Source organism: Acanthisitta chloris, unplaced genomic scaffold, assembly GCF_000695815.1.
Source record: "Acanthisitta chloris isolate BGI_N310 unplaced genomic scaffold, ASM69581v1 scaffold7116, whole genome shotgun sequence".
Classification (NCBI taxonomy): domain Eukaryota; kingdom Metazoa; phylum Chordata; class Aves; order Passeriformes; family Acanthisittidae; genus Acanthisitta; species Acanthisitta chloris.
This window is the reverse complement of record NW_008679690.1, coordinates 41006-66211: the sequence shown is the minus strand read 5'-3', so window position 1 is coordinate 66211 and position 25206 is coordinate 41006. Positions and strand designations below refer to the sequence as shown.

The 25206-nt window shown below is 36.0% G+C and overlaps 1 protein-coding gene across 1 annotated transcript in view; it reads right to left on the bottom strand.

Moving 5' to 3' along the window:
• The window catches only part of LOC103804767 (fibroblast growth factor 14), a 95998-nt gene that overhangs the window by 61883 nt on the left and 8909 nt on the right, over positions 1–25206 (bottom strand). The window lies entirely within an intron of this gene.

Below are 25206 nucleotides of genomic sequence, written 5' to 3'. Positions count from 1 at the left end.
CATAGAAGTACAGCAAATGAGGATGTGGCCTCCAAAAATCTTTAAATACTGCCTTTACTCTACTTGCTTCATGCTGTGTGGTTAGTAACAGTGCAGCACACAGCAGAATTGCAGCAGTATAAACATGACTGCAGCCCCATTGAATATAAAGCTCTACAGAGAAGGGTCATATCAGAATAAAGTCTATCTAGACCTGTAACACAGGGTAGCAGCCAAAAATATATTCATATAGAAAGAGCAAAAAGAACCCAACAACAACACAGGAAATGTGGCATAGAGAATCAGAAAGACTACTTTTTTTTTTTTACAGAGGAAAAAAAAAGCCCAAATGTGCAAGTCATATTCAGGTATGTTCCTAGCATGCTGGTGGCCTATATAAAGTGAGCACTGCTTGTCCACATTGCATCCCCTCTTGTCTTCTAAGAGCAATAGCAACAGCACCTGCGTGTAGTACAAGGGAGATGGAGTAGGATGGAGTCCAACCTGCTTCTGTGGAGATGAATAATGTTTGAACATGAACACATTTCTTTAAAGATGTCTTAGAACATACTGAGCACCATGTTTATGTGCGACCACCATAAACTAGATGATTATTTGTGGATAAAGGACATAGGGATATTATAACTTGGGTTTGGACTTTTAATTGTGGAATTTTCATGTTTTCAATTAAACTTTTAAATCGATTTGCTATACACCAATGGAGTGAGAGGTTTGGGAATTTAACACGCTGAACTACACATAGATGCTACAAACTTAATCTAATTTGTTTCTTTTGTGATGACTCCAAATTCAATATAGTGCTCTACCAAAAAATAGTTCTTCAAAACATTTAGCTATTGCTGTACTGTATAGCTTAATTAAAATCTTATGTTTACCTGTTAACACACTGAACATGCAGTCCTCATGAACTGACAAGACTATCAAGAAAGCAATGCCACCATGACACTCAGTAATTTTGTGTGCCAAGAAACAAACTCTATCAAATAAGGAATTTGTATTCCAAATAAACCGAAAAATGACACCACGTTTATCATTCATGAAAGACTTAATTATAGTGCAGGAGGAACTACATGTCCTGGGATACTACATTCAATTCTAGTGTATTTCAAAGAAAGTTTAATGATCTAGACAATAGCCTCTGACTAATTAAGCACTAATTTAGCCTGGTTATCTTTGGTTACATATTGCCTAATCTATGTCTGCATCAGAGAACAATCAGATAAGTAGTAATTTTGCCCCCTGAAAAATACTGGGGCTTAGAACCTTTCCTTAAGCAAACCAAGTCAAGGTAACTTTGTGCTCTACAATTAAGTTGCAGGGAAGCCACCATACTCATTTAAGTTTCTTAGGCTCATAAATTCTTGGACCTGGCCAAGAACTACTGAATATTGTTCTTGATTTTGCAGGAAGTAAGGTTAGATGAGTATCTTCATCGCCAGTCTCTATTAGTCAAAGGAGGACTCCGGCCTCTCTTTCAATGCTAATAATTATATTCTATTCCAATGCCTACATAATTTCACTTCTTGGATCTTTTATACCTACATACTACAAAATCAATCTAAAAACAGTCAAGAGAAATCACAGCAGTATAAAGAATTACCTAAAATATTTCCCATTCCACTGGTGGAAACTGAAGAAAATTGGTGCAGTAGGTTTATGTGGCTCAAAACCTTTGACTGAATATGACCTTTTGGTATTTATCTTTTACTGCATATATCCAAAATTCAAGAAGCAACTTGACACCATAATATTTTGTTCTGAAACATTTTGGCCAACTTAAAGAAAAGGTTGAACACTCATGTTTCTATTTTTTGTGCTGTGGAGGCTTTTTAAGACTTGAAGTCATAACCATCTATCCAATTGCTTCCTAATCTCTATAATATTCCTAAAGTATACTTTACCTTCACAGCAAGCTCAAAGGTTGTGCCCTATTGCACATTCATGTCATACTAAACTGCCTTCCAGAGAATTTATAGGCATTAAAACTATTTCTAGCTTTTGCTAGAAAATAAGAGGGGAATGAAGAAGTGGTGCACAACACAAGCTTAAACTGAAGCTCCTTATGAAGGCATATTTTGGAATGTAACAAAGTCACATGAAAATTTAGAGAATAAGTTCCTCAAGGAATATAAACTTCATTTATCACTGTTACACAGTGTGCTAATGGAACCTCCTGGAACTTAATTTACTTCTTACTTATCCTAAAAGTTCATTTATTGACATGAATGGTTACTTCTGTTTTTTGAAGAAGTGGATAAACGAAAGCATTTAAATTTCATCCATGACTTAAGTGAAATATTTCTCTACTCTTAACACAGCTTATAAAAATTCATTTCCTGTGGCTTCCTAACTTTCTTCCCCTTTCAATAGCATGAAATATTGTATTAGTAGTAGGATTATTATGCCATTTCTGAACTGTCATCTGGTCATTGTGCCATTTCCTTTCTGAACATTATTTGCTCCTTACAGAGAAAAGCAAGTCAAACTAAAATGCACACAGCACAACATTGAACAAAGATGCTGGAAATCTTGAAGAAACATTAACTATCCCTAAACACAGAAGGGTAAATTGAAATATAACTTTATTCTTAAACAACTTGCTAAACTAATCAAGAGTTGTTATTACTGTCTCTCACCTCATGAAAACGTCACTTCTCAAGAACATATCAAAGCCGCTCAGAACTCACGATCAAACTAGTGCCAGGAAAACTGAGCTGTGAATCACAGCAATAAATGCATTTTTTTCCCAATGCATTAGCAGTCAAACTACTCGTGAGTCCTTTTCCACGGTAGCTCATTTTCTGTGATAACATCATTACACCAGAAAATAGGCAACCGTTTCAACATTCTGTTTAATGAAAAAGGGAGTGGAGTTTTCAAAGTATTCACTCTTATCTGGGCTTTGCTCCAGTTGAATTTAGTGTGAGTTTTATGCTAAAATGAACATATTGATTCTTGGGCCATTGGAGCTGCTGAAGGAGGTTAAGCGCTAGCTACATTACAGCCCCAGGACTGTGCTGCTGTTCCAATGAGATTTCAGTTAGGGACAGAGTGGCCACACACTACCTCTTCTTTGAGCTCTGTTGGACATCAGACAAAGACTATTGCACGAATTGTTTTCTGACACATGATTTGACTAGATCTTTTTGTTTCCTTTTGTTCCCTCAAGGATAAAAACAAAGGTCTAGACTTCCATGTAAAAAAAAGGACAGCACTCAAGACCAGTGTACTCAGTCTCAAATTTAAAACATTTGAGAGTAAAGATGTTTCAGTGCTCATTTTTAGCTTTGCACACTCGAATAAAAATGTCTGTCTACTATGACACTAATACTGGGAAAGAAACTTGCAAATCAACCAATAGGAACCACTGAGAAAAGCAAAGAAAAATATAAAGGAAGTGGATAAAACATTAATGGAAGGATTTTCTATGCTCTGTGCTGCTAACTGGATTTAATTTCTATTTTGAATCATTCCTATTTCTCCTTCTATATTCTTCTTTTTCTGTGTGATGATTCAAAATAAAACTCTAAGCTGTATTTTGTAAGGAAGGATCAGGATAAGAAATTTGGGGATTGATATTAGTGCTGTAACTCCCTCCGTGAAGATCTTGAGAGCACTCGTTTTTGTTTATTGACCGAATTTAACAGCTTCCCTGTCATGTAACAAATTACTCTTTTAAAAAGAGTGTATAAATATTACCTTTGAGCTATATATGTTAAATCCATGTCATATAATATGATGACAGCTACCAATTACAGTGATTGATTTTTTCCCTGAAATAATATCACACAAAACAAGCAACTTCACCTTATTATCTTTGAGTAAGTTTAGCCTCCTATACATTCAGATATGCACATTTCTTCTTAAAGTCAGTCTAAATGCTAGCAAATTTTAATTCATGCTGTCAGAATTCAGAAAAAACACTTTTGCTTATCATATTACAATGTCCCATATAAAACTTTGTTTCATGTTAAACATGAAAAAGACATGCAGGAGAGAGTGTATCAGATGATATACAGGAAGACAGCCCGACCTCCATGATAAGCAGTGACAGCAGCAAGTACCTTCTTTTCTTGCTAGTTGCTGTGGGGACATTTCAAATATTCCATCTAGGGGAACTAGGTGCACTGCAGTCCTTGCTCTAACAATTAGCTGTGATTCCCTCAGTACAGAATAGAAATTTCCAAATGGAATAAAACAAGCTGTTTGTATGCAGGATGTATTTACAAAAACTTAGAGACACACAAGTTGAAAAAGCCCAGAGCAATATATTGTGATGACAGTACTTTAGGATGATAAAACTGGGGAGAGAGAGGGAAGGAGGAGAGGATGGAGGGAGCTGGGGAGGTGAGCCTTGCAGACCAGGATGCCAAAAGGAGTACAATGGGGGCACACACTACTTTTTGGAGAATGAGTTACCTTTCTTTTCTGATAGATCAGTTCACCCCTAGTCCACTCAAACCAAACACCCTCTGGGTGAAGAACCATTTCCTAATATCTAACATAAGGCTCCACTGACACAGCTTCATACCGTTCCCTCAGGTCCTTTCACTGATCATCAGAGAAAAGAGATCAGTGTCTACCCCTCTACTTCCCCTTGTGAATAAGCTGTTGACTGCTATGAAGTCTCCCCTCTTTCTCCTCTTCTCCAGGCTGAACAAGCCAAGTGACCTCAGGTGAAGAACCATTTCCTAATATCTAACATAAGGCTCCACTGACACAGCTTCATACCGTTCCCTCAGGTCCTTTCACTGATCATCAGAGAAAAGAGATCAGTGTCTACCCCTCTACTTCCCCTTGTGAATAAGCTGTTGACTGCTATGAAGTCTCCCCTCTTTCTCCTCTTCTCCAGGCTGAACAAGCCAAGTGACCTCAGCTGCTCCTCATAACTTATCATGTAAAAGTAAGAGAGAAAACTGTATTATACACAAAATTGACAACAACCTGCTATTTCCCTGTACAAGCCAGTGCTATGTAATTGCAGCATTACTTCTTTACTAGCAGACACAAACAATTTTTCCCTTAAAACTCTGTCTAGTGAGTCACATGCATGGAACAGAGCAGGCCTAGAAATCATCTCAGCTTCTGAAGCATCCACAGTTACTAAGTTCACTGGTATCCTTTAAGCCTATGTGACATTTGTGGGCAATTTTCAAACAAAAAAAAATTCCCACGGCACCGCAAAATGTTACTGACCATGGAAAAGTACTCCTCACTAAAAAAACCCAGGCATTTCTAAATTTCAGTCTACTCTGAATTCTAAATTTCAGTCAGTCTGAATTCCATGGGGCTCTAACAGTCCTCAGTTAATTGGGCTGAATTTACTGCAAAATAAGAAATCAAAGCATACTTTGAGATTCCTATTTATTTATACTTCAAGGAGGGAGTATCCATGGGACTCCAAAAATAATGATGCAGTACACATATCAACTGTATTGAACTTGTATGAGCATGCACACCTCCTGAAGAAATCTTCTCTGGAAAATCAAATACTGACTGAAATTCATCAAGCTGGTGAAATTAGACCTAACATTCAGAACTCTACAGCTCTTAGTAGACATAAAGGCAAACATTTTCTACATTTTCAAATTCAGACTTCTGGTTTTCCTAAGTCACAATATGCTTCTTGCACTTAGAATCAAAGTTTACTAGAAGGAAAAACTCAACTTCAAAACTTTTAATTATAACTGGACCTACTGAAATGGGCAGTCCCCTACCTATTTCTTTTTCAATTCTGTCAGCTTGATTAAGTGCTGAAGTCTAAATCACAACACATCCAAGGTAAAGAAGATTGCAGTTAGTAATTATTTGATTGCATTATCTCTCAATAGACAGAAGTCATAGACTATGTAAATCAGAGTAATCATGCAAGTGTTGGACTAGAAAAGGGGTTTTGGTTATGATGAAGTTGCCTGCTCTGAATAAGAAGCAAGTTGGTCTAGATAATGCTGACAAGTTTGTCTCATTCATAGTTAGATACTTCCATTGAGATGATTCACAGGTTTTTAGCTTTTCCCAGTACATCATGCAGTTACAGATTTTTCCTAACATTGTCTTCACTGACAATTAAACTAATTATACCTTGTCTTATCCTAGATGAGTATAAAAATAATTTATTTCTTACCTTGCCCCTCTACAGTATAGAATAATGTCATCCAGTTCCCTCAACACCAAAACCTCACTAAATTCATGACAAGGCAAAGGTAAAGCTTTCTTTTAATACTAGGTGAGCTGCACTGTCAAAGAGAGCAATGAGACTAACTTCACACAGTAACTTCCTGATCAAATCTTACTATGCTAATATTTGTATGTCTATAAAATTAATATTTTTCTAAAGAATTTATGTATGATATTGTTGTGGTTTAACCCCAGCCAGCAACCAAGCCCCATGCAGCTGTTCACTCACTCCCCCAGCAGCAGGATGAGGGAGAGAATCAGAAGGGCAAAAGCTAGAAAACTCATAGGTTGAGTTAAAGACAATTTAATAGAGAAAGCAAAAGACACACACACAAGCAAAGCAAAACAAGGAATTCATTCACTGCTTCCCACAGGCAGGAGGTGTTCAGCCATCTCCAGGAGAGCAGGGCCCCATCGTGCATAACATTTACTTGGGAAGACAAACATCATAACTCCAGATGTCCCTCCTTCCTCCTTCTTCCTCCCCCCTTATATACTGAGCATGATGTCACATGGTGTGGAATATCCCTTTGGTCAGTTTGGGTCACCTGTCCCAGCTGTGTCTCCTCCCAATCTCCCATGCACCCCCAACTTCATTGCCAGTGTGGCAGTATGGAAAGCAGCAAAGGCCTTGGCTCTGTGTGAGCTCTGCTCAGCAATAACAAAAACATTTCTGCATTCTCAACCCTGTGTTCAGCACACATGCAAAACATAGCCCCATGCTAGCCACTGTGAAGAAAGTTAACTCTACCACAGCCAAAACCCACACAGATAAGTAGAAAGATAGTCTCTGCTAGATTCTACCTCCTCCTTCCACTCCATTCCATCCCTCAAAGACAGATACAATGCTTGCCTTGCTTTAGGTTTTTGGATCTTACCTTATCCCTTACAGCTTCAAGTTCCTTTAGTGCATTAGAGACTGTGCACAGGAGGCACTTCTGAGCAAATACGTCTAATTAGTTTAAAAATCCTCTAGCTTTGAGTGAGTCTTGTTTTGACTCACTCCCCAGTGGGCCCAATTAGGTTCAGCTTAGTTCTAGACCACTTTGGCCTTCTCAATGCCATACACTGCTCCTCATCCTGTTAAAGATAGACTTATACGCTCATTTTTCCTTCTCTTAATTTTGTTGTGTTTATTCAGGTTCATCTTGCCACCTTTTAGAGAGCTTTATCTTTTTCGGATAATGTGTTTCAGTTATTCCTCCATACTCATCCTTAGTCTCACATCCTTGTTTCCATTTGTTTTAGAATTTGTATGACTAATATTCAAAGAATATTTTTATTATCTTTAGTTTTACAATGGTTTGGCTGGGGTTTTTCTTTCTAAATCTTGTCTGTTTTAATACTGTCAGCACTCTTGAATGCAACAGCCCATTGGTTTTCACTCTGTCTTTTGTGTCCAGCTTTCCCTGGAAGCAGCCTCCAAACTGAGGTTTTCCCTAAATATGTCAACCTATAATTCCAATTTATACACTCAGACTTGAAACATTTTAGAATATCTATCTGGGATATTGATTTGGTTGGGCACATATTTGTAGATCTTTGCAGATTTATGTTGATACATGGTTCCATACAGAGCTCCACTGAAATTAATGTGGCTCTGCCTGAGGTACAGCGGCACATTTATGTAGATCCATTTACAGGTCTCTATAAAAACTTGACAAAAGACAATTGGTTTGAACAAAGGAGCAGAGGAGGAAGGAAGGAAGGCAGAATGACTATTATTTCAATGACAGGCACATGGTATCACTAGCAGCACTTGCAGCTTTCACTCTTGAGGAGAATAATACATTCTACCATGATCATATGATGCATATGATCAATAAGCACCCACTGAATTAATGAAACATGCAGAAGATTAACTTGTATTGTAAATGTTGCTCTTCCCAAAATAAATCTCCTATATTTTTTGAAAACACTTGTTTCTATTTAACACAGAATTTCTACCTTGTAAATAACCATCCTTCTAAAAGAGAAACATACACTGCAGTTAATACTTTATTTTTCAAGAAATGTTTGCAATGAAAAACTAGATAAGAAAAAATCCGGTTATTTGGAATTTTTCAGTCTCACCCTGTGACAGAATTAAAAAATACTAAAGTTCCTTACTTAACTTATTAGCAAATCTCACATGAAAATGGAAACACTAAAAGAAATTAACACAAATTTTATTCTATGAGAAATGCTTAAAATATTCTTGTTGGGTTTTTTTTAACACACTGAAGCAGACCCTCAAACACATGAATAAATGAGGAAAATTCTTCTAAATATTTACATTAAGAAAACATTTTTTCCACCAATTAATTTCTACATAAAAAAAGGTTAAGATGGAAGCACATCTAAGAAAGAAATACCATGGAAAAGAGATTTCGAGTCTTCAAAATTAGTGCATTTACTAATTAGTCTTTAATAATGACTTATCTTCTAGTCAATAACTCTGTCTTTATTGCAAGTGAATCATGGTTGAAGGATATAAGTTAAGTTATACACACATTTTCAAGATAAAAAGCACATTCAAACCAGATTAGAAGAATAAACAGTAGACATAAAACAAATGTGAATAATGCAAACGACAAATATCCTGTCAATGTATCACGTAATTCATAGCTAAGGACAAATGAGAGACCAAATAGCACATTTCCCTCTGTAAAAAATAACTCCAAACAGTGCAACAAAGTCATAAAAACACAAATTTCAAAACCTCCCATCAACAAAAGGTCCCCCTAAAATCTTATTCACGTTGCTAATTAAGAAGTAACAGTGATCTGAATGTAGTAAGTCATAGAAACAATATGTAAAGAGGAGAGAAACAAAAGAAAATATTAATAAGACTTCTATTTATGCTATAGCTAGCATTAAGTTTACATAACAAACCTCTACTCTGTAGTTTAAAGTCACAAATTACCTTTCATAGCTCAACATGAGAAAGTACTCTGTATATTTATTCACAGGTTTTCACATCATTTACCTCCAGTAACAGATTTGTTTCTAGGATCTTTTTACCCACGTGGGTCTTTCCCATTTCAAAACAATCTCTGCAGGCCATTTTTAGAACATTTTAGTGTCTTCTAGACCACTAATTGTCAACATAAAATTTACAAAAGATCTCAAGCTGTTCTTTGAAGTAAAAAGAGTGACAGATGCAAAATATTTTCATGTATATTATTCCCTGACATGCAGCATTTGAAAATATAGAACATGGAGAAAATTACCCAGATTACACAGGCATTCACATAAGTACTGCTGAGAAGCATTCTTGAAGCCCAAAGTAAATGTATTCATCTAACACACTCTACACATTGTGGAATACACTTAAGAAAAGCATTCAAGGAGCTGTGCTAAGCTCCCCACGGCCCTAAGTTCTGACAAGTGAGATGACAGGTCTCTTGAGATGTCAGGCTAACCACTAGCTGTAGATGTTACTTAATTTTTTCAGCATCTCAGGAAAAAAAGGTAGTTTAAGGCTAAGGTGATATTTTTGTGTTGTATTAGGTTTATTGTACAAAACAGATATAAAGCCATTTTAATATAAAGAAATGGAAACAAAGAGGAACCTTCAGTTTCAACTTTAAATCTTTCATTATTACATTGCTTTTAAGACCAATGAGAAACTAAGTACATCTCATAGAAAAAGAAAGAACCTTGTTCAATTTTATTGACATAACACCTTTCAAACATAAAAGCTTTTCAAGTGTCATCATTTAATTGAGTAGAGAGAGAGCCGTACAAAAATATAGCTATTTTTCTAAGTGTTATATACATTTAAAATCACCTATGATGGTATGAAGAACTAGGGCCCCAGTCTAATAGAAGCATAAACAAAATATGGCCTGGAATGCTTTTCGTTTCACTGCATTACTCTTAACTCTTACCCATAAAACACGGATTTTATACTCTTAAATGATGTGATTTTGAAATAATTATGGAATGTTCAATTTGTATGGTAAATCTGACATCTGAAATGATTAGTTACGTTTGAGCTGTTCAATATTACTCTCTTTTAGTATTCTCCACTGTTGCTTTTCTAAGAAGGAGTAAAGCATACTAAAAGCTATACCTTGTTCCTGCTTTGTGTTACTCTATAGCATAGCTAGGAGACTTCCATGGTCAGGACCAAATGAACCAGATCATGGTTGTGAAAGTCAAGTGGCTCTATACAAAATCCCCCTGGGAGAATTTACATGTTAGTCCTCAAGTTCAGGTAATCTAGTTAGCTAACAAAACAGGCTTGAGGGAAGAAACAGTCACCAGAAATAGAGAGGGGAAAAAATAAAGGAAAAAAAAAAGAGAAGCTGAAAAGGTTTATTTAAACAACTACACTGAACATGAGGTTTTAGCTCTCAGCTAACAAACTGTATGAAAACATACTACTTGTTTTCTCACTGTTCTGCCACTGTCTTCACCATTTTGTTAAAATCATAAAAAGACAGGACTTTTACCAGATCTACTCAAGACACATTTCTGGAGACAGCATGTGGATGAACAATGCAATTTTGCCATGTTTTAGTGGCAGAAATTAGGATATTCCACAGTGTAATCTACATAGAGCTTGCTGCAGAAAGATTTTCACAGTCTTGTTCAATTCATTCTACCATAAAGTTACCTCAAACCCCTTGAATCTATGTCAATGATTTTAATAGACATTTTCCAGGAGAAAGAAGGCTTTGTGACTACATTCAAACCACATGCTATGGTGCTACGATGAATTTATTATGACTTTCAAATTCAAGAAAGCAATGAAAAATTCAGACACTTGCTTCCTAACCCTGTCAGGGGCTCTGTGCAGACTAGCTTCTACTGTTACATGCTCACAAATCTCAAATCTTTGCTTTTTAATGAACAGTTAATATAGACTTCTGTCACCATGGTCAATCAAACACTTCTCAAAAAACAGCTTCCTAAACTTGATTTTCATTAAATATCTTTAAAAGGAAGACAAGAAAGCTTACTGGCATTCTTGCACAATGTGCATGGGAGGAACAAAGTCATGTTTATTCCTGCATGTCAAATATTTTAGGGTCCCCAGGTGAAAGCTGTTAACAAAATAAGTTTCTGTCACTATGATATTATGGGTACTTTTTGGCACTGCTTAGGATCTGATTTCACAAAGCTTATTTCATGGAAGCAGCTGAGTTCCCCCCTCACTGAGGCAACCTAAAGTATGAAACTGGTGACGTGCGTGAGAAATCCTTCGCATATTCCTTTACTAGCATAATATAAGATTACAATTTTAACAACCTGCCATACAAAAACCTGCCTTCCTATCAATGTTTCAACACTGTTGTTTAGAACACATACGGCAAAGAAAAATATGTTAATGAAAATATTTGCTTATTTTTTATGTTTATCTGGTTTACCTATTCACACTATAGAATAAATAAGTCTATTTATAGATTTGATGGCCTTTTTACAGTTGGAAGTAGATATTTACTTCAGAATAAAAGAAAAATATGTCACCTTAATAAGGGTTTATTCAGCAGAGCTTGCTTTCCACGTCACTCCAATCACAGAGTGATATCAAATTGACATTAACAGAAAGGTACTACTAACAATCTTAAGCATAGCTAGAGAACCCCCTGCTGTCTACCAGTGAGAGGAACTAAGCTGGAAACCTTTAGAAAAAGCAGCAGTCCATGAAATGCCACATAAAATTCCTTCTTCCATCCAAAGATAAAGGAAAAGAGTACTGCACTATTTTAACAAATAGGACTTGACAAAAAAAGAGAGAAAATAGATGCAGGCGGTTTTCAACGTTTGATGCTTTGACAAAGGGAAGAAGGAAAAAAAGGCTGTTTCAACTTTTTGGAAATAAAAATAATCACATATGCACAAACCTATTTACAAAACTTCTAAAGTCCATCTCTCTTACAAAAATACCACCTACTCTGATTAGAAATTACCCACCAATAGTGATAATGAAGAAAGCAAAACAATCATCTAATTTTCTCTGATTTCTTATAAAGTTACTGTTACATACAATTGAATTCAATGCTTTGGAGTTATTATCAACACTTTACATTTACTGATAGAAGCACAAAAGAAATACTCTGAATCTGCAAAATACACACCTTCAGTTCTTGTAAAATTGGATAGTAACTTGGATTATTCAGGTCCATTAAGAGACAATAGGTTAATTCTCAAAATGTTTTGTGGGGTTTGTAATTGCTTTTGGGTTGTTTTTTTTGTGTGCGTGTGTGGGGTTGGTTTTTTTAATAAGTTTATGTAAGTTCAATGACTGATTAAACGAGATATTTATGTATAATTTACATTTAGTCATGGAGAGGGTCTTTATACTAACATACCCCTTTACATATATAAACAACAGGAGCATTTTTAGATGAATTTGTATAGATGTTGTTATTTTATTTTAATCATCTAGAACTTTGACTAAAAATTCCAGGAATACCAGCACTCTCTCCAAGCCTTAAAAGAACACATTCAAGATCTTGAAATTTTGGTCGAGTAATTGTTTCTGGATTTCTGTATTATTTGCATTATTATCAAACTGTTTACCTAGATAAATTCTAAGGACCTCTTTTAAAATATTTCACGTTTTATTTAGTATCTTAAATGGCTACAGTATTACAACTTATTCATCATTCCTTTATTCAGCAATATCTAAGTTAACAGCTACATTCATGGAGTTGTTTTGTGACTTTTCAGTTACAACCTATCAATGTTTTCTTTACATTTCCATGACTAATGTTTCTTTCCTCAATCTGTTCATGAAGTGTCTACCACTGTATGCTCACACAAAAATATGTCTACTGAAGTCATGAGGATAAAAAGGTTATAGTGTATTGACTTTTAAGACCAGGTCTGCGGAACTCCATGCTATATTTCTGAGTCTGATGTATCTACAAACAAATTAAACTGAATATGCCTCTTCACAGCTAACAAAATTTGTGATCAGACAGATTAAAAGGTCAGTTAGTGTGAATTCTGCATCTTATCTGTCTCTGAAATGGCTAGTGCTCCTATCCCAGTAATTCCAAAAATTCCAAGTGAGGATATTTTTATCTTGAGGAGTTTCTGACGAAACTTGCTAGTGAGACTGTATTCATATAGTGAGAGTGTTTTCATATGACTGCCAGAGTATGAAGTGAACCTACTATGATCTACCTGTCGATCATCTAATTCTAATCCTTTCCTCTGCCTCCTTCTTTCTCAGTGCCATACTTGCACATCCAAAGCTGTGAGCTGGACATGGTAGTTTAGACACTATCTCACTATTCCTCACATGCCAGTTATAGAGCAGCCACCTCCATAAAACAATCCTTGGAAGTCAAAAATCAATTGACCTATATTCTACTCCAATCATATCAGCTAAGAAAAGTGACTTTCATAGTTCTGAGTAGGATAGCACAGGGCAGGATCCTGTCACTTGTCAAAGATGCAGTGAAATTTGTGTAATATTAATGGAAAATACCGATTTTATATCTGTTTTCAAATGCTATTCTTCAGCCACCTTCAATGCTCAAACGAATGCTAAATTGGTGATAGAATTGCCTCAGCTGATGCTTCTTGAAGTTGTCACTTCCAATGCCTGAAAGGCTGATCCCTTCATCTCCTTTGCTGCTGGTGCCAATTGATACTTGAAAATGAAGAGACAAGGGCACATTCCTGATCTTCAAATGTCAACAATAGTCAACTTAGTCCCCCTTATGAACAACTAAATGCTTAAAAAGAATATTAAATGCTGCCTCCTCCTATCTTACCCTAAGCCTTAAAAGAAGTTCTTGAGAAAACTGGGGGGGATAGGCAGAAGGGAGAGTGGGAAAGCACAAGGTGTGCAGGATGAAATAAAAAAAATTGTGTTTTTATGAAGAGTATTTGATATTGAATTAAACAGGGATTGTTCCTGCTATATTCTGTTCAAGAAGAAGCTAAATGAGAATGATACTTACACTTATCCAAATCCTTCCAGTACTGATTGAACAAATGGAAATATTCCTACCAAATCTAAAAATCATCCTATGCCATTGCAAAAAGAAAAGTAATTCTTTGTGAATACTTGTGAAAGTATGAAATTACAACTGCTACTGAGTTCTGAGATAATGTATTTTTCAGTTTGTATCTCCTTCAGATCATCAATAATTCACAGAGATAGTGCTACCAGATTATTCTGTATTAAATATACTTCACTGTTTTGTCTGACCAGTCTATTCTCACATTATCACAGTAATGTGTCTTCTGCTCTTCCCTTGGCAGTGAACATCAAAACACATTCTAGGATAAAGAAAAAACAACAACAAGAATTGTGGAATGTGGTCAGTCTCAGGCAGGTCTAGTTTTTAATTAAAATTTTATGATAATTAAACCCTTAATTTTATTTTTATTTTAAATAAAATCACACTTACCCAATAATACAAAACACTGGTGGGAAAAATAGTAGCAATACTTGGCAAATAGATTAAAAAAATCTTATGTCTATTCTTAACACCTTCTAAGCCACTTTTAAGACTAGATCTTTTCATAATAATTTTCTCTTTCCTGATGATCTGGACAGTGCTCAGTTTTGGCCTGTAGCCTGATTGGCAATATGACAGGGTATAACTGCTTAGGGGACATCAGTCACAACACGCAAGTCAGATGCTGGCCAAGAGGGACATGGAAGAGAGAATATATTATTCTTTTGAAATGTTAGCTATATTTTGTTTTGTGCCTGTGGTGTAAAACCTTTTCTCTATCTTTTTAAAATTCACCAGCTGTTAGGCAATTCTGCAATAAGTAAACAATTCCATGGTGAATTAGGCAATCACATCTCTTTTGTGGAAAACTTTAGGTCTTTAGCTGTGTATATCTATGGAGTCACAAAGTACTGGTATTTCATGTTGAAACACTGTATTTTCAGCTTTGCAGCCACAATCACACTGAAGAGTAAGTAAGTAATACAATGCAAATGTCTGGTAATCTTATCAGCCTGTTAGCAAACCAAAGCTATCAACAACATGACACGCTACATGAAAAGGAAATTCACAGGTGCGCAGAAGGAACTAAGCCTTCAGGGTTTTCTTCACTTTCTCAAAGTACAAGGTTTTCCTGCAAATCCTGCATATTAAGTCCAGGCATTCATGGTTTGTCATAATGGCATCATGTCATATTTTATTAGAAAATGTTTAGTGACAAATATATCAGGAGAACAGAATGTAGAGAACAGTCACATCTGAATTCAAACACAATGGGGCGAGTCATCTACTCACCCCTACTCCAACATTTTTAGTGCAGGATTCAGGTTTGACTGCTGATTCTCTATAGATTTATGATTCCTTTCAAGATACCCTCTGGGAGAGACAATATGTCCCTAAGGCTGTATTTGTAGTCTGGTGAAAAACAAGAATCCTTGTCAAATCAACAGGAATCAGGCAAAAGAGCTTCTCATCTGACAGTGAATAGAGTATGTTGAACAAACATTGCACAATAAACCTCAGCAGTTTAACCCTTCCAAGAGGGATTTTTCAAAATGCTCACTTATGCCAACCCTGATACCTATGAGATCAGAAATTGTAATTAGCATCAGAACTAGGCCAACACTCAGTACTTCTAAAACTTCTGAACCTTATACATTCCTCCTGGAATTCTGCTTCCTCTTTAAACTGCCTCTGACTGAATGGTATCTCAAATGAGGGAAAGATGAGAAGGCAGGAAAGAGTCACACTTACAGAGAAAAATGTAAAAAGTAGGTTGTAAGAATCACAGAATATCCTGAGTTGAAAGGGACCCACAAGGATCATTGAAGTCCAATTCCTGGCCCTGCACAGGACCAAAGGTCTGGGATAATTTTCTAAATGAACACATATGATCACGGACTATCCATGGGAATACACAAAGGAGAGGGAAAGTTGCCATCAGGGAAAGTGGAGGATTGAGGAATTTGACAAATCAAGAGGGAGATGACGACTTGATGTTAGCTAACTATGTACAAGTTGCTCAATGCTTGTTTTCCTAGTCAGTTCTGTATAGACACATAAAAATCAGTGTTAACACTTATTTACATTGTAAGTGAACTCTAATCAGCAAATAGCTACAAATTTAGCTAAAGGGAAACATAACATGGTCTTGAGTTATCCTTTAAGAGGTTTAAGTTATCCACAGAAGACCTCAGAGATGATCCCAGTCATTTCTATGGACATATTCACCCACAGACTGTCCCAGCTCTGCAAAGATGCACATCAGATCTAGTCCCTGGCCACAGAAAATCCAACAGGGGAAAGCTGGTGGAAGCAGCCCCTGTCCCCTGCAGCATGTAGACATAAGAGAGGGGGCCTTGAACACCCTAGGGCAGGCCCCAGATTAGCAGGCTCTGCCAACATGTGAGAGGCCAAGATAAGGGGTCATTAGTCAGGACATGCAGAATCAGCATCCTATAGACCTACCCAGATGGTCAAGTTTCCATACAGGATCTAGCCCACGGCTAAAGCTGCCTTAGAAACAGAAATATCCCAAATTTTTCCACAGGGACACTTGGCATATGGGAAGATTACAGGGGATATTAATTTATCACTGACCATCATTCACTATGCTTAGCTACACACTTGCCTAGTCAAGTAAAAAAATTAATATGCTACAACAAGAAAATAAATGTGTATAATAGCAAGACAAAACAAGACAAAAAAAAGAAAAAATCAAGAACAATAGGAAACCTGTTCCAAAAATGTAATGGATATTGTGTATAAATAAGTCATTTACATACATAACACTAACACAGAAGACTTCTATGGATTTTTTCAACATCTGATAATTATAGAAACATATCTTTTATACAAAGCCCTATCATATAGAGTTGCACAATACAACAGAATTTTAACTATACTGTCCTGCCTTGCAGCCTAATTCCAAGGACCACACATGATACAGAATTGTGTTGCAAAGATGTGATGGTAATTTAATCCTCACGCACTTGAGCCCACACCATCTCATTATAGGCTATGTAGGGTGCTTTACCAAGTTCCCTGAAGTTACAGAATGCTTGCATAATTTTCTTTAATTACCTAGGTAAATAGCACATTTTTATCTTTTATCTTAATATTACAATTAAGATAATATTCTGATATAGATACTTAAAAGTTGTAGATAATTTTTTAAAATAACAAAAATATGAATTTCTGCCAGATAATATTTTCTTGCACTATGAAAGCACATTTTTGCCTGATTGAAGCCATTCTTCAGACAGCCAGAACTATTTTTTGGAAAATAGACTTGATATTTAAAAGCTCATTTCTGTTCATCTATCTTGGTATCTAGCCATTTATCTTTTGGAAATAGCCCTGAATAACAGAACATGCATTAACTAAGCAGCTACATCAGTGATAGCACTGCATGTGTCTAACAGTTGTTGTTCTACTGCAGAACAAAAGCTAATTTTTGTATCTTAGCTATACATCTGAGCAATGCAACAAGAAGTCTTTACACCATAAGAACTATATATATTATGAAATGGATTTAAACTTACTATAAAATCCAACTACAATTGTCTTCAATATTTTGAATATTCATCAACCGATAATGGAAAGAAGTAGTAGGGGTTTATTTTGGAATTGATTGTCTAAAATTTGAGAGATTTTAAATCTTTGGTAGCCACTTTTCATACTAAGATGCAATGAATAAGATTAAACTAATGAATGGAAAATTAGAAATTTCAAGCATGATCCTTTTCTTGTGCAGTGACAATTAGAAGACAAGTAAGAGAACAGAAGGCAAGAGGGGTATTAGAAAACTATACAGGAGACAGCAAGATGCATTTGACATTTAGGATTACAGACAACCCCAAATGTCTAAGAACAACAAAGAAGAGAATAAAGAAACATCCAGAAAAGTGTAGTTGTATTTATGCAACAGAACAAACATTGGCCAAAAATACAGGGATGTTACCATGAGAGACAGAATTGCCAGAAGCAGAAATTTGACAGACTAGATTAAGCTGCTGGTCCATCAAGCCTGTGCTCAGCCTTTGGCTGTGACCATTGCACAATAGTTCGAAGGCAAAACTCCTTCAGTGCAACTATAGTAAACAATGCAGTATATTGAGGAAAGCATTCCTCTTGGTCCCTGTGGCAATCATCCTACTTCTTGAAGCATAAGATTAGATTACCTCATTTTAGCATACCTACCTACAGTTACTATTCCTTGTCACATAATTATTGAAAAATATCCAACCTCAGCTGCTGAATCTGTGATTGTCCATACTTTGACAAGAAGTTTGGAAGAGCAAATCTTGGAGAGAGAGAACACACATATCAAGAGATTTTTTGCATGTGGATATGAGAGATATATGTGAGAAAGGAAAATAAATGCTTTCAACAAATATGAAACTGTTTCTTACAGGTAAAAATTTCAGCTGGATCCTGTCAAGGGCACTGTGAACATTAATGAACCAAACAGGACATATACACTTGGTGTAAGTGGAAAGAAACATCGCTGTAAACTTTGAGTCAAATTCTGTTGTTACCCTCAGTATCGTGTTTAAATGTTTAAATGCCAGGAGGATGAAAGAGCTGCCACCGAGTGGGAGGCCACACTAAATACTCTATAGCACTAATTATCTCTTTGTATATTCAAAGTAGTATATTTTTTTAAGCAATATTTTTTTATGAGCTGTAGTTCAAATAGTAGCCATTTTGGCATGATAAAAACTCGTAATGGTAGTAACAAATGTAGGCATCAGACTCTAACAATGGTGATATCATCCTAAACATTTCTACAATGATGATATCATCATAGGGTTTTCTACAATACTGCTCTGCTCAGCTGTGCTATTGCTCCACTTACTTATATCCCTCTTTATCTCCTCATGTCAGCCTCATTCCATTCATGTCTTCCCTTCTCACTTCTCTCCTGCCTTATCAAATGTGCCTGTGCGTGCCTCCTTTTTACCTTATCTTGTGTGTGAAAGCACTGGCTTCAGCACATTCAATCAGAAAATGCACTGAAAAGCTAACCCACTGGAAAAAAAGTCATGGACTTAGCATGTATTTTATATGCCTTTTCTACTATACTTTGTAGCAGGGACATCAGGCACCATTTTGTACAATACAGCAGAGCTATGTTATCAGTTGTTCAAGTGCCACCATAGAATAAATAAATACATTAGCAATTTTCTGCATTTATTTTTGGCAGGCAACTTGAGAGACAAATTATCTACCTCCAAACACAGATATAAATAAGCATAAACCACAGAGATGTTTTCCTCCTCCCTGTCAGTGTATTTCAACTGCTGGAACATGCTGAACTTGTTTACCATTTGAGCAATGTAGCCCAACTTTCAGAGGAACACAGCCCCAAAACGTGATATATACTCCCCTCTCAAACAAACTTTTTTCACATGAAGCAAATATAGGTCACCTTCTAACCAATCCCAAATTGAATAAAAGATAACAGGAAATACAAAAAATGGTATTCATACATGAGGAAGCACTTTAGTGGTAAGCCCAAAAATCAGGGAGCTTGCATAAGGTCTATGTGTTTAGACTTTTAAAAATATCATATAATTAGTTTTCAAAAGCCTTTACCAGAAGCTGTGATTTTCCAGTAATTAAATCCACCCATTTTCCTCTCTCCAATGTGAGCCAGAATACTTCCAAGACACAAATAATGACAAGTGAACTAAGGCCCAACCCCTGTCGTAGTAAAGCCTATGCTGGAAGATAAAAGTTGAGAGGAGGTTGAGACCCTAAAGTGTAAGTCTGACATAAGAAAGAAAACAATGTTTTCTCTTGATCACAATATTATGAAAGGAGACACTCCACTTTGATGTGCTTACATTCACAAAAGCACAGATACCTCAAGAGCAAGAAAACTTACCCTGTTCTACTATTCAGTATATTTCTGACCACTAGGAAAAAAAGTGTACCTCTTTCAAATCACAGAGTAAGTTTGATTTGTCTACTTCTCTCTAAACAGATATATTCCTGACTATTTTTACAATAGTCAGCAAGATGGGGAATGATCTCTGCCAAAACCTGTGCCAACTACTGTTATACTGTGATGACACAAAATCAACAGAAAACATTAACCCCTTTTTGATTATTGTAAAAATTATCAATTTTAAAGCATTGCATTTCCTCTTCACTTTTGTCTAGCTTCATGGTTTTATGCACATTTGAACCTTCAAAGTACTGCCCACGTTAAGCATTGCTATTCTAATGCATAAAGAAAGGCTCTGTGAAATGCCACCAGAAACATATTTTTCATATGACTTTGATTTGGATATTAGAAATACAGACTACTTCAGTTTTCACTCTTTTGCAGGCTTCACTGTCTGTGCTCCTATCTTCTTCCTTGAGGCTGAATTTTATTCTCACAGAGGTCAATTATGTGGGCTTAAAGAAGTGGTGGAAACACCTCAGCATTTCAGCAGCTTTGGGAAGCTGCTGAAATGTCAGGAGAAATCCTCAAAGGCTTTTTTCTTTCAGGTGAGAGTTGCCAGAGTGACATAACAAATACACTTCCTGGTAATAGATATTGATGTTCTCTCTCTCTTTCATGAAGGCTATGACACAGACTGACCTCTTACTGCTGCAGAAACACTACCCCAACCAACACTCTTCCATCACTCTCAACACCATGTATCATGGCAGATCAAAGTTACAAACCCTCATCTTACATGAAGACTATTCTGTTAAACAGGCAGTGTGCCATTCCTAATTCTGAAATGCTTTACAAAAGTGTTGGTGAAACTCCTGGAAGTGCAGCCATGTCTCCCCAGTATTCTCTACACCCTCTGACTGAGCTTCCCCCTCCCCCATTCCCAGAAGAGGACCTCTGGAGTCACAGTGCCAATGCTGGAAGAGGCAAACAGGTAGGTCAGACCTGGCCCTGCAGGCTCAGTCATCTTCTAAAGCATCAGTCTTACTAAGAAACCATGCAGTAGATTCCTATAACTTTAATATCTACTGCTGACAATATCACAGACATTCTCTTCCCTCTCTGATGTTGTCCACATTTCCAGTCCCAGAAAACAGGCAGAAAAAATGGTAAAAAAGGAAACATGAAGAAGAAAGCAAAAGCAGGTAAAGGAGTTCTAGAGTTTGGATTTTTCCCTTTCTACATTTCAGATTTTTCCCTTTTTATCTTATTCTGATAGCCACCAAATGTTGGTAATACCTTGCTAAACTGCTCCCAGGATGAAAAAGGAACTGAGTAGCCTTTCCAAGTTCTCCCAGATATATCACATAATTCTTGAGAAAAATTCATTGATGTAAACCCAGAAGACTCTCATATCCTCATTACAGGAAAATACATTCATAAAATGGACTAATATACCATAAGTTTTACCTCTGAGTTCATCCTGTTAAGAGAGCAGAAAATCCTAGAAGCAAAACAAGAAGCTGCAGCCCCCTGAAAGTTGAACTAATGAACCATTTGCAAAGGGAGTTGACCAAAATTAGCATCAAACCCAACAAAGGCTTCTGCCATGTACTGCATTGCCATCTTCCTGCTGCAGGCAATACCTGTTCCCCATGGAGAATCCCTGCAGCTGTGCTCACTTTTTCAGTGCATGGAGCCAGTTTCATTCCTTTTGATTTTGACAAGATAAACCCTGGAAATAAAACCTCATCTTGCTCACCCTTTCCCAAGGCAAGACAGGACTAAGGCATAATTTTTGACTTTAACATATGAAGTCCATAACTATTGTGTGAAAAATCTTGCTAGTAACTGAGATGGTTCTTTGTGGAAAAATCCAGATTCTTCAAGTAGCTTTTTCAGTTATCAAGTCAGTCATAAATAATGAGTTATTCACAGTTCATTAAACCATCTAAAAAAAATTTCAACTCATTTTTAGAATGCTCATTGCTCACTAACATATATGTAGAACTGGGAAACTATTATTAGATGAATATATCCTAATGATGAGTAGATATAGTTTGATATACATATACAAGTATATGTATACATCCACACAGAAATAAATTTGGATGCAGTAACTACAAAATAGTTGAGCTTAATGGATACTCTTTAACTGGGCTAACTCTTAAAAGTGCAAGGAGAAAAACAACATGAAAAGGCTCTTGTTCTCATATTTTATATGATAGAAAATAATGAATCATGGTATTACAATAATGACTTTAAATGCACTGAAAAAATTAGGTTATAATTTTAGAAAAGTAATTTCTCTCAGGAATTCTGCAAAGCCCTATCAAACTCCAAAGATTTTGCTTCTCCTTTATTTGACAAGACTTTGATGGTGCATGTTAGGGAACCTGGCTTGAACAATCCCCAAAAGAAAGAATACAAATCTCAACTGCTGCAGCAGGCAAAATAGGTATGAAAGGCACTTGAGACTGACCTTCCTACACAATTCGCTGTCTTCCCATTTCTGTTCTTAGAAACAATGACATAAAACTCTGCTATGGTATGTCTGCATATTTTTCTAGTTCTAATTCTGGTAAATAGTTGAAAAAATCTTAAATATGGCAGAATAAAGTAAGAGGGGAAAAAAGAGTCCCCAACTGGCACAACCAACCATTACAAAACAATTAATTATAAAAAGCTTTAAAATGGGCAAGAAACAATGTAAATCTCCATTTGATACTCTGCATGAAAAACTGATCTGTCACTTTATCTTCATTTTCTTCTTACCAAACACTTCATATCAGAGAAAACAGATTCACACATAATACCTTTCCTGTCAGTGCTGTTGCTTAATTAGACAACATGATGTGAAACTTATGATAAAAATAATTGAGTTGGAGCCTTCAATCTCTGAAGAGAGGCATCAACATGTAGGCTATTCTCACAAGGTATGGGTTTCATATACTGTGAATGGAAAAAGGGACACTGAGGTATTCTTCAGAGAAGGACTATACAGAACTTTGGTCTCAACTCAGACTATAAATGCCACTTAGTCTACAGTGCATTCTTTCATTTTTTAAACTGCTTATAAGAGATTGGTAATAACTCTAAATATATGTAAAATTTAACTAGTGTTCCCATTATGCAGCACTTTTTCAATTATGAGAGTTGGCATACAAAACTTAGAAAACTTTTTTCTCCCATCCTCCCCTAAACAGCCAAGGGAAAAGCAACATGTAATACAGAACTTCTGCATCTAGGTGCAACTGATACAAAATGTGACATTGTCAAAATACCCACCAGCAAGACAGTAATACAAAGTGATTGGTTACAAATATTTTTCTACAAATGACAGTATTTAATTCTGCATGCAGTATTTCTTCATCTTGATCCTCAGGGAGAAGAGAGACTTCTCTCTGATGCTTGGCCATCACATTTTCAAATGCATTAGTCTTTAAGCTGAAAGCAGGCAATTGCTGAGACAAAAATATGTTATCAATGTTTTCAATACATTCAAATGAAACAATCGAACCTGTATTGCAGCACTAATGTTTTGAAACCACTACTGTTAAATCTGCATTGCATCAAATATTACTACTTTTCAAGTTGACAAAAGGATAAGCTCAAAATCATTTTGTAGACATACCAAAACTAAAGGCTTCCACTGTGTTTTCTGATGTGCCAAATCTCTTTGTCATTTAATGGGCCACTCATCTTTCATTCTCTGCACAAGTAACAGTAAGCAGTACATTACAAAAACACTTGTTTCCTTACCTCACCTAACTTCATTTAACTTGAACCATTTCCAAAATAATACATAAGCACAGCGGCTGTCAGAGTTTGTTCATGTAGGGTCCCTCCCTGTGCAGAATTACCCAGCAGGAAACTGTACATTTTCTGAAATTTTTATTTCTCTCTGAAGGACTGAGAACTCACTGCAGAAACTGTGCTGGGCAAGAATGTACTCCTCATTGTACCAACATATTAAAAAAATACTCTTCATGCCATGACAGAGAAATTAACTCCCCACATGAAGTGATGGAACTGGAAAGTGAGTAGTTCATTTTGTCTAATAGCTCTAGTTTTTTTCTTCTAGTTTTCTTCCTTCTGACAGCAAATATTGCATGTTATCCTGTAATAGAATTTTTATTTTAAACAGATGAATAAAAATGTTGTAGATTATACTGCTGAAGTTTTCAGCAGACATTTTATAAGGGGGAATTTTCTCTTTGTCTTGACATTAACATTCAAGATTAGTTCAATTTTTAATTCCTAATTAGCTTTTCCAAGACAATTGTATATTTGAAACAAACAATACTTTCCCTCAGGGCATCAGAAACTTAATCTTTCCAATTTCCTTTCAATGGACATTGAAAACAAAGCAGTGTATTGTAACTCAGGGTGGAATTAAGAACTATGTGACGCAAAAAATGGAAAATGCACTATGTAAATAAATTCAACACAGATGTCAATAAAAATATAGTAATGAAAAATCCTTTAAGCCACCTTGTTAATACCTGACAAAACTGCCTGTTCACATTAAAGGCTGTTTGTCTTTCAAAGGAGGGTAAGACACTAAATTTATACAAAACTGAGGAACTTTATATTCACAACACACTGAGTGATTAGCATGAAATCATTTGAAATATCATAAAGAATGAGATCATAAACAATCTGAGGTCTTTCCAATCACTTTATCCTGAGGTCTTCTTTGTGAGTCATAGAAGTTTTTCTTAAACTTCGAACATTCTACAAAGACGTAGTTCCTCACACAATTCTTTATTTTCTATATATCCAAAATTTAAAAATCAATAATTCCACACATACAATTACAAGATAAACTGTAAGGCTGTAAAATACCTTTTAGGTGGAAGTTGCACTGATAAATCTTATCAATACAAGTAAGTGCTGGAGCAGTTTTTGGATTTTGGTCAACAAGTCGCTAAGAAAATAATTGCAGGTCTTGACTGAAAAATTCTGGAGAACTGAATTGAAAAGTATAATCTTTGTGGTATATCCACACATACAATTACAAGATAAACTGTAAGGCTGTAAAATACCTTTTAGGTGGAAGTTGCACTGATAAATCTTATCAATACAAGTAAGTGCTGGAGCAGTTTTTGGATTTTGGTCAACAAGTCGCTAAGAAAATAATTGCAGGTCTTGACTGAAAAATTCTGGAGAACTGAATTGAAAAGTATAATCTTTGTGGTATATTGCACATTACCAGCATACCAG